Source organism: Pelodiscus sinensis, chromosome 7, assembly GCF_049634645.1.
Source record: "Pelodiscus sinensis isolate JC-2024 chromosome 7, ASM4963464v1, whole genome shotgun sequence".
In the NCBI taxonomy this organism is placed as follows: Eukaryota; Metazoa; Chordata; order Testudines; family Trionychidae; genus Pelodiscus; species Pelodiscus sinensis.
The window spans coordinates 6,086,602-6,100,414 of record NC_134717.1 but is presented as its reverse complement, the minus strand read 5'-3'; the positions used below and the strand labels follow the sequence as shown (position 1 = coordinate 6,100,414).

At 44.3% G+C, this 13,813-nt stretch overlaps 1 long non-coding RNA gene across 1 annotated transcript in view; it reads right to left on the bottom strand.

Moving 5' to 3' along the window:
• Positions 1–5,123: 5,123 nt before the first annotated feature.
• LOC142830279 (uncharacterized) overlaps positions 5,124–13,813 on the bottom strand; it is a 36,661-nt gene continuing 27,971 nt past the window's right edge. The window contains exon 3 of the long non-coding RNA XR_012905427.1: positions 5,124–7,137. This is a non-coding gene — a long non-coding RNA (uncharacterized LOC142830279). The remainder of the gene's footprint in view (positions 7,138–13,813) is intronic.

Below are 13,813 nucleotides of genomic sequence, written 5' to 3'. Positions count from 1 at the left end.
AAGGAGAAGAATTGGCAGGAGGCTGCCACTGACGGCACTCATCACAATGAGCATCAGTGTCTTGGTTGTGGAGCGCAGATAAAGGAGCCATGTGCGCCCTTTGTTTCTGTAATAGAATGCAACATGTGTCATGCCGGGAAGAAATTACAATAGCGAGGACTTATGAGCCTCATCGTTTCCAGAGAGCAGCGTATAATAACAGGTTTCATTTAAAAAGGAAAACTGTGGGATGAATGTCAGATGAGAAGGGCTTCTTTTAGGAGTGAGAAAAAAAGGTGTTTCAAATATATTGTAGCCTGGTGTCCAAAAAATATGGCATTTCAAGTGAGAGGGGCATGGAAGGATTCCTGTCAGGTTAGATCTCAGGTTATGCTCAGATTTTTCCCACATGTTTTTCACCTTCCTGCCCCCATCAAGTCCATACTAAACACCAAAGACTACCCAAGTTTGTGTATCCGGAGGAAATAAATGGTGGTTTTTTTTAAAGTAAACTAACTCAGTGAAATGTGACTTGGCAATTCGTTTCGGGAGCTGGGTCAAGTATTACCGCGAAAACTCTGAAATTCTCTGAAAACTACCACGCAGTGTGCAGCGGCGGTCAAAAAGGCAAATATGATGCTGGGAATTATTAGGAAAGGGATAGAAAATAAGACCCAGAATGTCTTACTGCCCCTGTATAAAACTATGGTACACCCACATCTTGAACACTGTGTACAGATGTGGTCTCCTCACCTCAAAAAAGATATTTTGGCCTTGGAAAGGGTTCAGAAAAGGGCAACTAAAATGATTAGGGGTTTGGAACGGGTCCCATATGAGGAGAGGTTAAAGCGACTGGGACTTTTCAGTTAAGAAAAGAGGAGACTGAGGGGGGATATGATAGAGGTCTATAAAATCATGAGTGGTGTGGAGAGGGCCGATAAAGAAAAGTTATTTATTAGTTCCCTAAATAGAAGATCTAGAGGACACCAAATGAAATTAATGGGCAGCAGGTTTAAAACGAATAAAAGAAAGTTCTTCTTCACACAGCGTATAGTCAACCTGTGGAACTCCTTGCCAGAGGAGGCTGTGAAGGCTAGGGCTATAACAGAGTTTAGAGAGAAGCTAGATAATTTAATGGAGGTTAGGTCCATATAAGGCTATTAGGCAGGGGATAAAATGGTGTCCTTGGCCTCTGTTTGTCAGAGGCTGGAGAGAAATGGCAGGAGACAAATCGCTTGATCACTGTCTTCGGTCCACCCTCTCTGGGGCACCTGGTGCTGGCCACTGTCGGCAGTGAGGATAATGGGCTAGATGGACCTTTGGTCTGACCCAGTATGGCCGTTCTTATGTTCTTATGACCAGCACACACGTTTTGAAACATTATCTTTGTCTAAGAGCCAAGTGATATTCAACAACGTTAGCCAATGTTTTAAGAACGCCACTCATTTTCTGGCCTCAGGTGTAAGCCTCTTAAAAAGGTTTCCGGGGCCGTATTTCAAAGGCACCGTATTTTCAGCCAGTGCAAAGTTTTTGTGCATTCTGGTGACTATTTTAAATGACTGTTCCATTTAGGAGAATTATTCTCTTAGGAAATCTAGGTTCCTTTCCCAGGCTTCTGAGTCCACTATTGGTTTCTTACATATGCAGTCTTGGGTAAATGAGGACAGGTCACTTCTTCAAAGTGATCTCGATTGCATAGTAAACCAGGCTCTTCTGAACAGTATTTCATGTAAAAAATGGCGGGAAAACACATTTACCCTTGCTTCCCTTTTTACCTGTTGGAAAAAGGTGGGGAAAATAAGATTACGATGGGGAAATGAGGATTTCCCCCACTGAAATTAAAGGAAAAATTGCCTTTTTTTTCTCCCAAGTAACAAGAAACTGCCGACAGCCACACAACAGCGCAGAGTTCTGATACCAGAACTTCTCAGATGGGCAGAATCTCTGACAACAGTCAAAGGCTTAGGAGAGGGAATGAGAATTATAGAGTCTATTAATAATACATCTCCAGAGCACAAGAGTGCAGTCTGTTTTCCAGTCTCCTTTTTTTCTGCACTCTCTCAAGATTTTCAGAAGAAAACCCTTTTGGGGCTGTGACCAGGGAGGTTTTATTATTTTATTATCTGCCAGAGATGGCCTATCCCAGCTGGAAATCCCAACTCGAACACTTGGTTGAAATCTGGATGTGGAACTCTACCTTTGCTTTGCCTGGTTGACTGCCTCTTTACTGATGCTGCTGTCAGAAAGGGACAGGACCATCAATTTCAAGGTACCAGTTTGGCTCCACCCCTCTGGCCTTGTGCCAGAGGACCCTCACTCAATCCCCTCACACACAGTACATTTTTACTGACGAGAGGAACTCCTCAATGGAGTTAAAAAGCTGCACTAAAAATAGTGTTGGCAGGAAATATGTATCTGCCCAAAAAAAAAAAAAAAGGAGAGAAAAATTCCTGAGAAAACATTTTTTTCACCGGTTTGTTTTTAGCAAGTATTTCTGTAATTATTTATGGGAAAAAAAGGACATAAATAACTTCTTTTGGTTAAGAAAAAGAAGTTTAGATGGAACTTAGGAAGTTTTCTCTGACATCCAACCTACACCTAACAGTCAGGGTGGTTAAGTACTGGAATAAATTGCCTAGGGAATCTCCGCTACTGGAAATATTTACGAGCAGGTTAGATAGATATCTATCAGAGATCATCTAACTTGTGCTTGCCCCTACCGTGAGGGAAGGGGACTGGACTTGATGACCTCTCGAGGTCCCTTCCTGTTCTAGTATTCTATGATTCTAAGACATTTTCAAATCATTGTAGTTATAAATTAGTTTGTAAAAAGAGAGGTTTAAATACAGGCCGTAAGCTCAGTGGCCAGAGATACCTCTGGCATCCCCCAAGTAGCTCTTGCTGAGGAGAGAAAGGCCTAAGTCATGAAGGTCAGATCTAGAATCTGATTGGAATCCAGACTTCTGCCGCCATCCTAAAGCCCTTTACAGGACTCGCTCCTCCGAGGACTGTAGCACGATTATCCCTGAGGAGAAACAGTTATGAACAGTTCCTGGCAGCAGTGCTCAGTGGTGTGATGGTGAAAGGTGCTAATGGCTTGAACAATCAGGGATCATTGATATATAAGTGCCCAGGAGGAAACTCTCCTAGAAAGAACTACTGATACCATGAAGCAGTGCTTTTTTGTGACGGTACAGCTTGGAATGACGTACCGTCACCTATTTTCCCAGCCCAAAGGAAAAGAAAGGCATTTCCCCTGTGTACCGGCACCTGGTTTCCTGGGGCGGCACAGCTCCTGACAGAACCCTGCAGGGGGTGCACGTTTTTTTTTTCCGGCTGCCAGAGCAGAATTCTGGCTCTTAAAGGGGCCGCGACTTTTTTTCTCCACAACTTTGTTCCAGAGTACTGGCACCTTTTTTCTTAGAATAAAAGCACTTCCATGAAGTAGTGGTCTCTTCAGTGACCACAAATTACACCAATATCCGCACTGCACCCATTTCTGTTACAAGTAGCCAACTGACTTACATAGTCTGGAATTTCATTTCCATTTAGCAAAGGGAGAATAAGAAGGAACAAATACCTAATCCAAAGAACTACGACACTGTTATTTAGCATGCTCGCATGAGTTGTGATACAAGCAAGCCTTAATGTTTTATTCTTCTTCCCAACCTAATCCATGTGATGTGTCTAGATCAATGTTTCTCAAAATGGTCTGCGAAACCACTTTGAGAAACTGGCTGCACCGGTTTGTTTACTTACTGGCACCTGGGCCACTGAGCCTCCTGGCTCCCATTGGCCCTGGTTTACCATTTGTAGCCAAGGGGAGCCTGGCCCTTATTGATTCCTGCAGCTCCCATTGGCTGCAAATGGCAAACTGGAGCCAATTGGAGCTGTGAGGCTCCATGGCCACGGTGCCGGTAAGCAAACAAACCGGCATGGCCCAATATCATGTTTCTCAAAGTGGTTTCGCAGACCACCCTGAGAAACACTGGTCTAGAACGGAAAAGAAGGAAGCAGCAACACTTTGCAATTCTGTGTCACTCTTCATTGGAGGGGATTGAAAATTAATTCATCAATATTTGTTAAACGCCACGGTGAGGCACAGCGTTATTATACCCAGCGTCCCTGTGCTGGCCACCAAGGGGCCTCGATGATCTAATATTACAGCTCTTTTCCATCAATCATTTGTATAACTCTGTCCTGTGTTTTAAAGATGGATAAAACAATACAGAGTAGTTGAAATCCCTTGCCAAAGATAATAGTCTGTATCAGAGCCTGGATTAGAATCCAGGAAACCCTCATTCTCTTTATTCTCTTAGAAGAAAGATGTAAAAAAGCCAACTATATACAGATTAGATCTCACTGCTCTGGCACCTTCGGGACCTGACTGGTCCTGAAAGAGGCGATTTGTCAGACCAGGGAAGGTCCCTCTTCTCCTAACCCAGGTTGCCACCGGGTTAGGGTGCCAGCCTGCCCCCACTGCTACCCCACTGCTGGAGCACCTTGGCAGGACACAATAGCTGGGGCAGAACTCTGCAGGTGCCTCGCTCTTTGGCCGGGGTGTGTGGTTGGGGTGGAGAGACAGAGCTTCGCAGCTGCCAGGCTCCGTGGCTGGGGCCAGAGGTATGCAGCCGGGGCCGGAGCTCCCTTGCTGCTTCCAGGGCTGGGGCCAGAGCTCCCTGCTGTGCTACCCAGTCCCCCACTCCCTCCCACACACACTGGGGCTCCCGGCTGAGTCGCTGGTGTCCCCTATAGCACTCCTGCGCCACCGCCAGACCTCCCTGTTCCTGGACTATGTGGTCTAGGAACATACATGGTCATTGAGGGACCATGGGGGTTGCCGGACCAGGGAGTCCCAGTTAAGGGAGGTACACCCTATATTGCACTTTTGCCATGCACGGGAAGTAAATACATCTTTGTAACTGGATTTTTTCGAAATCTGTGAACATCTTTGAAATAGGGGAACACTTTCTATGGTTTCCAGCTTGCACTCATTTCGGTATTACAAAAAATAATAGGCCTATGCTGAAAAAATGGCAAGATTTGGTGTAGCAAATTCATTTGGCTATACAATGTTAATTTAGCCTCATGTGTTATTGGTGCTTTCACATCTCCTATAAATTTAAGAGTTTGTTTATCTGTGTACTTGTCTGTTTGTTCAAGATCTCCTCCTAAGCGGTAAGAGCTAGGACCACCGCATTCGGGGCACAGCTTCCTCTTATCATAACTGAAAGCAAGGTCAGGGTTTAGTTGTGCCAGGAAAATGGGATGTGCCTAGAATGGGATTTTGTCTCATAAAACCAGACAGAATCGCCAGGCAGGCGATAGGGCCTGTTTGGGGGCACACCCTCACCATCCAGGACTGCATTTTGTTTTCCAAAAACAACATTTGATTGATTTAAGGACCCGAGCAATGCTGGGTAAATCTTCTAGTATGTATATTATTAGTTGCAGTGTCAGAAGGAATACAGTATGACATTTGATTAAAGGGAAAAATCCCTCACAACAATACTTTCTGCTCATCCCCCAGCCAAGCTACAAACACACACATAAAAACCCTCTTCCTCTGGCCTGAACAAATGATAAAAAACAGTCCACAGACACGGGTCAGTTAAAGAACTTTGTACTGGTAAAAAAGTAACTTCAGAACCCTACAGTACATATTCCATTAATTAACTGAATAGGCTAAGAGTTCTTATATAACTGCAAAGCTCTGGAGATCCAATGTAATTTCATGCTAGCTCTGCTTCTACTGCATATTGCTTTAAAGTAAGTGTATCACTAAGTATTTAAAAGAGGAAGTGCTCTTGGGGAATATAAAAAATCCTTAGATGTTTGCATCTAAATAAACTAGCAAGCCCTATTAAAAGAAAGATAAAAGGCACATTATTAAACTGGTTGTAATTACAATATTGATCCTTTCTGCATGAAGAAAAGCAAAGTAATATTCATTTGTGATTAATATAATCTGAGATTAGGCTGAGCAGATATTAACCGAGGTGCCTGATTTAATGCAGGGTAGTATATATGGTTTGCCAATTACTGAGGAAGAATTACAGACAGATGAGTTAATGCTTCCCCACCACCAAAATCTTCTAGTTTCTTGCCTTTTTAAGGAACAGATTTTTACATTTTAATATTCTTCCTCGGTTAAAATCATACACACACTTGGCTTGTCAACATAAAGCAACAGCCTGGATTTTTTTTGGTGGGGGTAATCTGTAAAGCGCTCTAAAGTGTATAACAGGGGTGGGCAATAATTTTTGATGGGGGGGGGGCACTCCAAAATTTTGATATGTGGTCGAGGGCTACACTTTTGTATGGAGGAAGTGAGGGGTCTGGGACAGAGGTTAGGTGCAGAAGGGAGCTCGGGGTAAGGGATTGGGGTGCAGGAGAAGGTGTAGGGTTTGCGGGGGAGTTTGGGTGAAGGAGGGGGTTCACCGCACATGAAGCGTGCCCCTCTCCCCTTCCCCTGGTGCAGAGGGGGAGATGGAACACCCAGCCACTCTGAGACCTGGGGCTGCTTGCTCCCTGTGAGTCTAGTGGGGCGCGCCGTGGGCTGGATAGAAAGGCTTGCCTGCTCCTGGTGTATAGTTTAACTGCTCCTTGTAGTAATAGGTGACCCTCCAAAGGTATTCTTGGGTTCTGTGCAGCTCTTTGGTCTTTCTAGCTTGAATGAAGGAAGTGCTGAATAAAAACGCATAAGAAATTCTTTGCTTGTGTGATTTCCATTCCAAACGAGCATCTTGACTGGAGGCTTTTGTTCCTCCTTCTGGCCTTGGTCATAGCCAGGTAGTACTGAAGAATTGGAAAACAAAAAGAAAAACACAGGACCAGAGGTGTACATTGGTATTGTAGCCCCGCCGAGATCAGTTTTGGTTTAAGACCCAAATCCCACTTACTTCAGAGGGAACAAATGGGGTATATTTGGCTCTGAGTTTGGCTTCAGTTCCTATTTCTTCCATCCTTGTTCCTTTTTTTCCTAACATTATGGGAACACTCTCCTACCAGCTTATCTGGGGACTGAACCTAGGACCTCTGTGAAGTTGTACTCCTCAAGGGAAAAGACAAGACGGCCATTTGCTTGAAAGCGGTAGCAAACCTCAAACATCTCTATAGCCAACAGAGGGCAACAAAGAGACACCTGATGTCGATGACCTAGAAACAAAGTATACAATGCAATTCATTAATGACACGGGTTGCTTTTTCAAAGAGCATTTCACCCCACAGAGGTTATTTTCTCTTACCAGCCGTACTACTTCTCCTCCTCTCTGCCACATCTCCCCATTCCATTCTGGGGAAAAGCAACAACATCCAAAACATGGAGCGAGATGGGACTCACACAGCTATTTATTTTAGAACCGGATGTGTTTAGCACAAAGTAGAGGCAGCCTGCGCTTGTATGTTTGGTTGTTGTCTTGTTCATGGGTTGGGCTGTTCTGGGGAATGTTGCTGGAAACAGTCAATATAAGCAAATTCTTCAGATAAAAAAAAAGGCAAAAGCAGCAAAAATTAATCAACACCAGGTATTTCTAGTTCTTCAGTATAATACAAGATAAAGCCACGTGAAAGAAGCATAAATGATTATATGGCCCATGCCACCATTCCGTGGTTTAATAGGGAGTGACCACAATGGTTTTGTAGCTTAGCTATAGTGGTTTAAGTTAGAATGATGGATTCTTTAAAGCAACATCTATATTTCAGCTGGAAGGTGCAAGTCACCACTAGTGTACATGTTCCCATAGCTAAACTAACTCTGCTAACAGTTTCATACATACAGAATGGGAAGTGACTGTCCAGGAAAGAGTACTGCTGAAAGGTATCTAGGAGTCATAGTGGACCATAAGTGAAGCATGAGTCAACAGTGTGACACTGTGGCAAAAAAAGCAAACATGATTCTGGGCGGTATTAATAAGAGTGTTGTGAGCAAGACATGAGAAGTCATTTTCTGCTCTACTCTGCCCCGATTAAGCCTCAGTTGGAGTATTGTGTCCAGTTCTGAGCACCACATTTCAAGAAAGATGTGGAGGAATTGGAGAAGGTCCAGAGAAGAACAACAAAAATGACTAAAGGTCTAGAGAACATGAGCTATGAGGGAAGACTGAAGGAATTGGGCTTACTTAGTTTAGAAAAGAGAAGACTGAGAGGTGTCATGATAGTGATTTTCAAGTATCTAAAAGGGTGTCACAGGGAGGAGGGAGAAAAATTGTTCTCTTTGGCCTCTGATGATAGGACAAGAAGCAATGGGCTTAAACTACAGCAAGGGAGGTTTAGGTTGGACATTAGGAAAAACTTCCTAACTATAAGAGGGTATGTCTACACTACCCCGCTAGTTCAAACTAACGGGGTAATGTAGGCATACCGCAATTGCAAATGAAGCCCGGGATTTGAATTTCCTGGGCTTCATTTGCATTAGCGGGGCGCCGCCATTTTTAAATCCCCGCTCGTTCGAACACCGTGCCGCGCGGCTACACGCAGCACGAACTAGGTAGTTCGAACTAGGCTTCCTAGTTTCGAAATAGGAGGGTAGTGTAGACATACCCAGAGTGGTTAAACACTGGAATAAATTTCTTACAGAGGTTGTGGAATCTCCATCACTGGAGATATTTAAGAGTAGGTTAGACAGACATCTATAAGGGATGATGTAGACAGTACTTGGTCCTGTCCTGAGGGCAGGGGACTGGATTTGATGACCTCTTGAGGTCCCTTCCAGTCCTAGTGTTCTATGTTTCCTTGAGCTCTAGCATGCTAAAATAGCTGTCTAACTACTCATCAGCAGGTCCAGATGGGTAGGTATTAGGGGTAGCTAGTCTGAGCAACTGCCTGTGCTAACCTGGCCCCATTGCTATTTTCAGATTCTCACTTGAGCCAAGTGATTGCCAGTATGTCTAAGCAAATTGGGAATCAAGTCTCTCAGCTCAAATGTAGCAGTAGCCTGTGTCTGTCCATTTTAATTTTGTCCCTTTAAATAAGTATCTCCATACAACTATTTGTTTATTACTCCACAAAGATAATCAGCTTCAGGTTCTTCAATACATAGGCCCAGATTTTCAAAAGCAACTAGTCCTTTGGGGGGTTTGATAGGGGGCAGCTGATTTTCAGAGGATGGACGCTGAGAACTTCCTGTCTCAAGCTGAGGAGCCCAAATTCATCAACTCTGAAAACACTTTGTGGGGCAGAGATGGCCCTTTCTGTTACTTTTCTGTCTAGTTCCTAGCACAATGGGGCTCTGATCCTCCATTAGGAACATGGAAACTGCCAATGTGGATGAGATCCAGCTCAATATTGTATCAGAGACTGGTCTGCACCACAGGTAGGTTCAATAGGCTCCCTATATTCCTATGGGTTAGAAATGCTGCAGTAGTACCATAGTACTACTTTGCAAAATGTTGTTCTCTCTTTATATCTAACTAAAAATGAGTAAAGACCAAATGATAAAAGAGTAAGATAGGTCTCGGATGCCGAGATCTCACAGCGAACAGGGTCTGCTTGTGCATCGCTTGACAGCTGCAGATTCTTTAACATATTGGTTTTGTCTTTCCCACAGAGGCTGTTGCTGGAGTGTTACAGGGATAGGGCCTAAACGAGGCGCATAACTCTGCATGGATATGGCTGGTCACCTTGAAGTGCTTCTCGCTGAAAACTTGAGAAGTTCTCGTGAACTCACTCCACTCTTTCTGTCGGCACTTCTGAGCTACTGAAACCGACACAGCACACTTGTGAGGGGGAACTTTGCCATGTTGACAGATGGGCACGAGGGCCACCATGCCAGAGAACTAACGTATGCATCAGGTTTGAGTCACTGCGCATGGATTCTCAGCCAAGAATGTCAGAAAAGCCATTTGGCTGGCACTCCCACTCGTACGAATCAAGGGAGACATAAGACTCTCACTAGCACAGCCCAGAGCAGGATTAAATTAGAATACTTAGCATTTTTATAGTGCTTGTCTGCTCAAAGCACTGAACAGACACTATCTAATTAATCCACACAATGCCCCGGAGAGGTAGGTGGGCAACTAGTATCACTTTCATTTTACAGAGGAAGAAAAAAACCCCCAAAGGCAGCAGGATAGGTCCAAGGCCGGATGAGAACTTAGGACCACCTGACTCAGCCAGGAAGGACCAGAAGTGAGCAGATAATTTCTGTGGTTCTGAGATTTTGCTTCTGGGGAGCCCACGCTGTGTCTTGGCTTTCTACAACAGGCATTTATATACTGACCTCGGTAAAAGCGACAAGGAGTCCTGTGGCACCCTTATAGACTAACAGATGTATTGGAGCATAAGCTTTCGTGGGCAAAGACCACGAAGATGCAAGCATCTGACAAAGTGGGTCTTTGCCCACGAAGGCTAATGCTCCAATACATCTGTTAGTCTATAAGGTGCCATAGGACTCCTTGTCACTATTGCAGATCCAGACTAACACAGCTACCCCTCTGATACTTGACCTCAGCAAGACTTCCTCACACTAAAATCCTGACCAAACTGGTGTCTGCGGTCTCCATAGTGAAGGAACCTGAACACCATTCATCAAGTAACTGAGCCAACAGGTTTCATTTGGGCACATTTTAAGGCAAAATTACTGTCTTTGACCATCTGCATGTCTCTGACTCAGTTTTTCACCCAGAGCAAGGTTAGTACAACTCAAGAGGATTTTTGGCATGGGCCAAAGCATGCATGACAGCTGCCATTATTGCTGGCCCTTCGGATTGAACGGAGGACCTCCACAGTTAAAGGCATGAGTCTCCATAGCTTGAACTAAACAAGAGACTGATCAGTGAGTTATATACATTCCCACTTCTACAGCTCTCCCTATTGGTCAGCCACTCCAATCATAACCACACTGCCTTAGGAGAGTCTTGTACCGTAGGGGTGCTAGGGTGGACTTCCATCACTCCAGGGCATGGGGAGACTTCAGATGTGCCCATTTGCAGAGGTGTAACATTCTCACACTCCTTTCGTCACAACCCCCCTCCCCATCACATAAATGGACCCAACTGGCTCCTTAGCTAGGATTATACACATGGGGAGCTTTTGGGGGATGTAGCTGGTACTGTATCAGCCAAGATGGGTTATTGCACCATTGGTACCTAAATGACGACTTTTGATACTAAGCATCAGAATAATTCCCAGATTCTGGTGCTGTCTCATACCAGCCCACAATAATGTTCTTAGCTCTCATGCTGCTTTCCTTCCAAGCAGAGAGACTGTAAATAAGTTTAGCAATAAATAATGTATAGCTGTAACAGTGACAAATATTCCAGGCAAGAGACTAGTAAATTTATTCCATAAACTTGAATTTCAAATAGCATCCAATTTAGCAAGTAAAGCCACAGAGAGCTGTGTTTAAAATGGTGAAAACCTGGTCTCACGGTCTTCCACTGGGGACCAAGATTCACTCAGGGACACATTAGTTTAACCACGGACAGCCCACCTTCATCCACCACTTTGGAAAAAGAAAAGCAAACAAAATCTACAGTGGAGGGCCATTTTTCCATCTCACATTCCTCAGCATCACTGTGATGCGCCAATCAAAAGGACGTTATTTACTCCTTCCACTCCATAGCCATCATTCAGGAAATGCATAAATGGCATTGAGATGCGGGGGGAGAATCCCCCCCCCTAGTGCTGGTACAGCCCTGGGCTAATTGAGTGGCTCGTTGTAGCTCTGTCAAAACCCCAGTGTCATGGGTGGAGCTTATACCACAGAACACTGCAGAGATTCTGGGCTATAGAGCAGACTGGGAACTGTACAGGCTTGGGGAAACTGAAGCTAAAGCCTTCAAAGGCTTGGAGAATAGTTGCTGTGGGGTGTGCTATTTTGGAGCCCCATGAGGAATACTTGCTTAGTCACCTGGGCTTAGCAAATTCTCTTGTTGGGATTCCATGACTGCCAGGCCCAGCCAGACACCCCACATCAAGGGCCATGGCTTGCAGTCACACATGTGACTATGGTTTATAACTCTGCTCACCTTACATGCTGGACAATTGAGGACTAGTAATCCTCTGTCTGATTTCCCCCGACTCTGACCCTAAAGGCAGAGAGTCCAGAATCTTTGGCAACAATCCCCTCAGACTATTATTGTATTTTTATTTGGTGAAATCCCCTTAAGTTCCACCATAACCTCTTAAATTATTGGGTAGCACGTGTCCATCTTGGGATTCTTCTAAGGTGGTAAGCAAAGAGTGTTACAATGGACAATGAGGCCATTGATAAAACTATTTATAACATCAGGACTAGTTTGCAGAAGCAGCACACGTCCAAAGTATGCACGCGCGTTGGGACAAGGAAAATAGGTTGTGGTCAACATGTTGGCCAACACAATTTCCTGTCTAAACAAGACAACTCGTCTGTGTCTACACTGGCCACTTATTCCGGAAAATCAGCTGCTTTTCAGGAATAACTTGCCAGCTGTCTAAACTGGCCCCTTGAATTTCCGGAAAAAGCACTGACGATCTAATGTAAAATCGTCAGTGTTTTTCCAGAAAAACTATGCTGCTCCCGTTTGGGCAAAAGTCCTTTTCCGGAAAACTGTTCCGGAAAAGGGCCAGTATAGACAGCCCAGATTTCTTTTCCGCAAAAAAGCCCCAATTGCGAAAATGGCGATCGGAGCTTTTTTGCGGAAAAGCGCGTCTACATTGGCACGGACGCTTTTCCGCAAAAAGTGCTTTTCCGGAAAAGCATCCTGTCAATGTAGACACGCTTTTTCCGAAAATGCTTATAACGGAAAAGTTTTCCGTTTTAAGCATTTCCGGAAAAGGGTGCCAGTGTAGACGTAGCCCTCAAGTTTAAGAAAATATTAGCCGGTCATGGGCATCCTGCTTTTAAACACAGCTTGCCAAGCCTTCCTGCAGTGCCGTGTTGAAGACATATTAGTCAAAATACCTTAAGGAATAGGTTGTGTCTTGGAAACCTAATTGTCCTACCGTTGCCATGGCAACAGGAATTGTGGCCTCTCCACCCTGCATGAAGATCAAGCCCAGGTGTAAAATTTCCCTTTATAATTTATATAATGGTGACAAAGTAGAGTGCATAACAGAGGCAAACCAAGCACTGATAGACACATGCAAAATAAAACTCACTGAGAAATACCAGGGTTGGGACAAAAAAAAGGCCCTTTTTAAAAAAACTATTAGAAAAGAGAAGTAACTCCTTTCTTACGGTTGTCCCAGAAGTAGTGGAGTTTAAGGTGGCAAGTGAATGAAGAGAGGAGTGATGACTTCACTTATTCTATTGCATTAATCCTTTTTATTTCCATTTTACTTGTTCCAGGGGAATCTTTGCCCCATGGTCTTAGTGTTAACATAAGGCCGCAGCATGCTAACAAAAGGGTGATGCAGAACTCTGTATGGGTAAGGGTCTTGTAAATAAGGGACTGAAATCCACAGTTCTTTCCACCTGTTGGTTTTAGCCTGGTACAGTCTAGCAGGATTTAGCGTAATATGCAAAGTCATTCCTCCAACCCCAACTGTCTAGGTAAACATCCGCAGATCTACAGCTATTAGAGAGGGAGGGAAACAATGTTAATGCGTGGCAAAATGTATGAACTGGCTAACTAAGCAGCTCTTTTAATGGGTCCATCTCAGCACACTGTACAAACACAATCTCTGAAATGGGACTATACTGGCACCCATGTGTCTCCCATTAAATGAATGGCCGAACGCATTGTAAGGAAAAACATTTCGGCCACTTCCACAAGTGTTTTCTCAGGCAGCAGGTCCATGGAAGAGTTACTAGTGAAATATGCAGGAACTGCCACCGCAAGCTCCTTTCACAGTTTGCCAATCAGGATTTCAATAGTTGCTTGAAATTTAAGAAAAGAAGCAAAGCATAAGA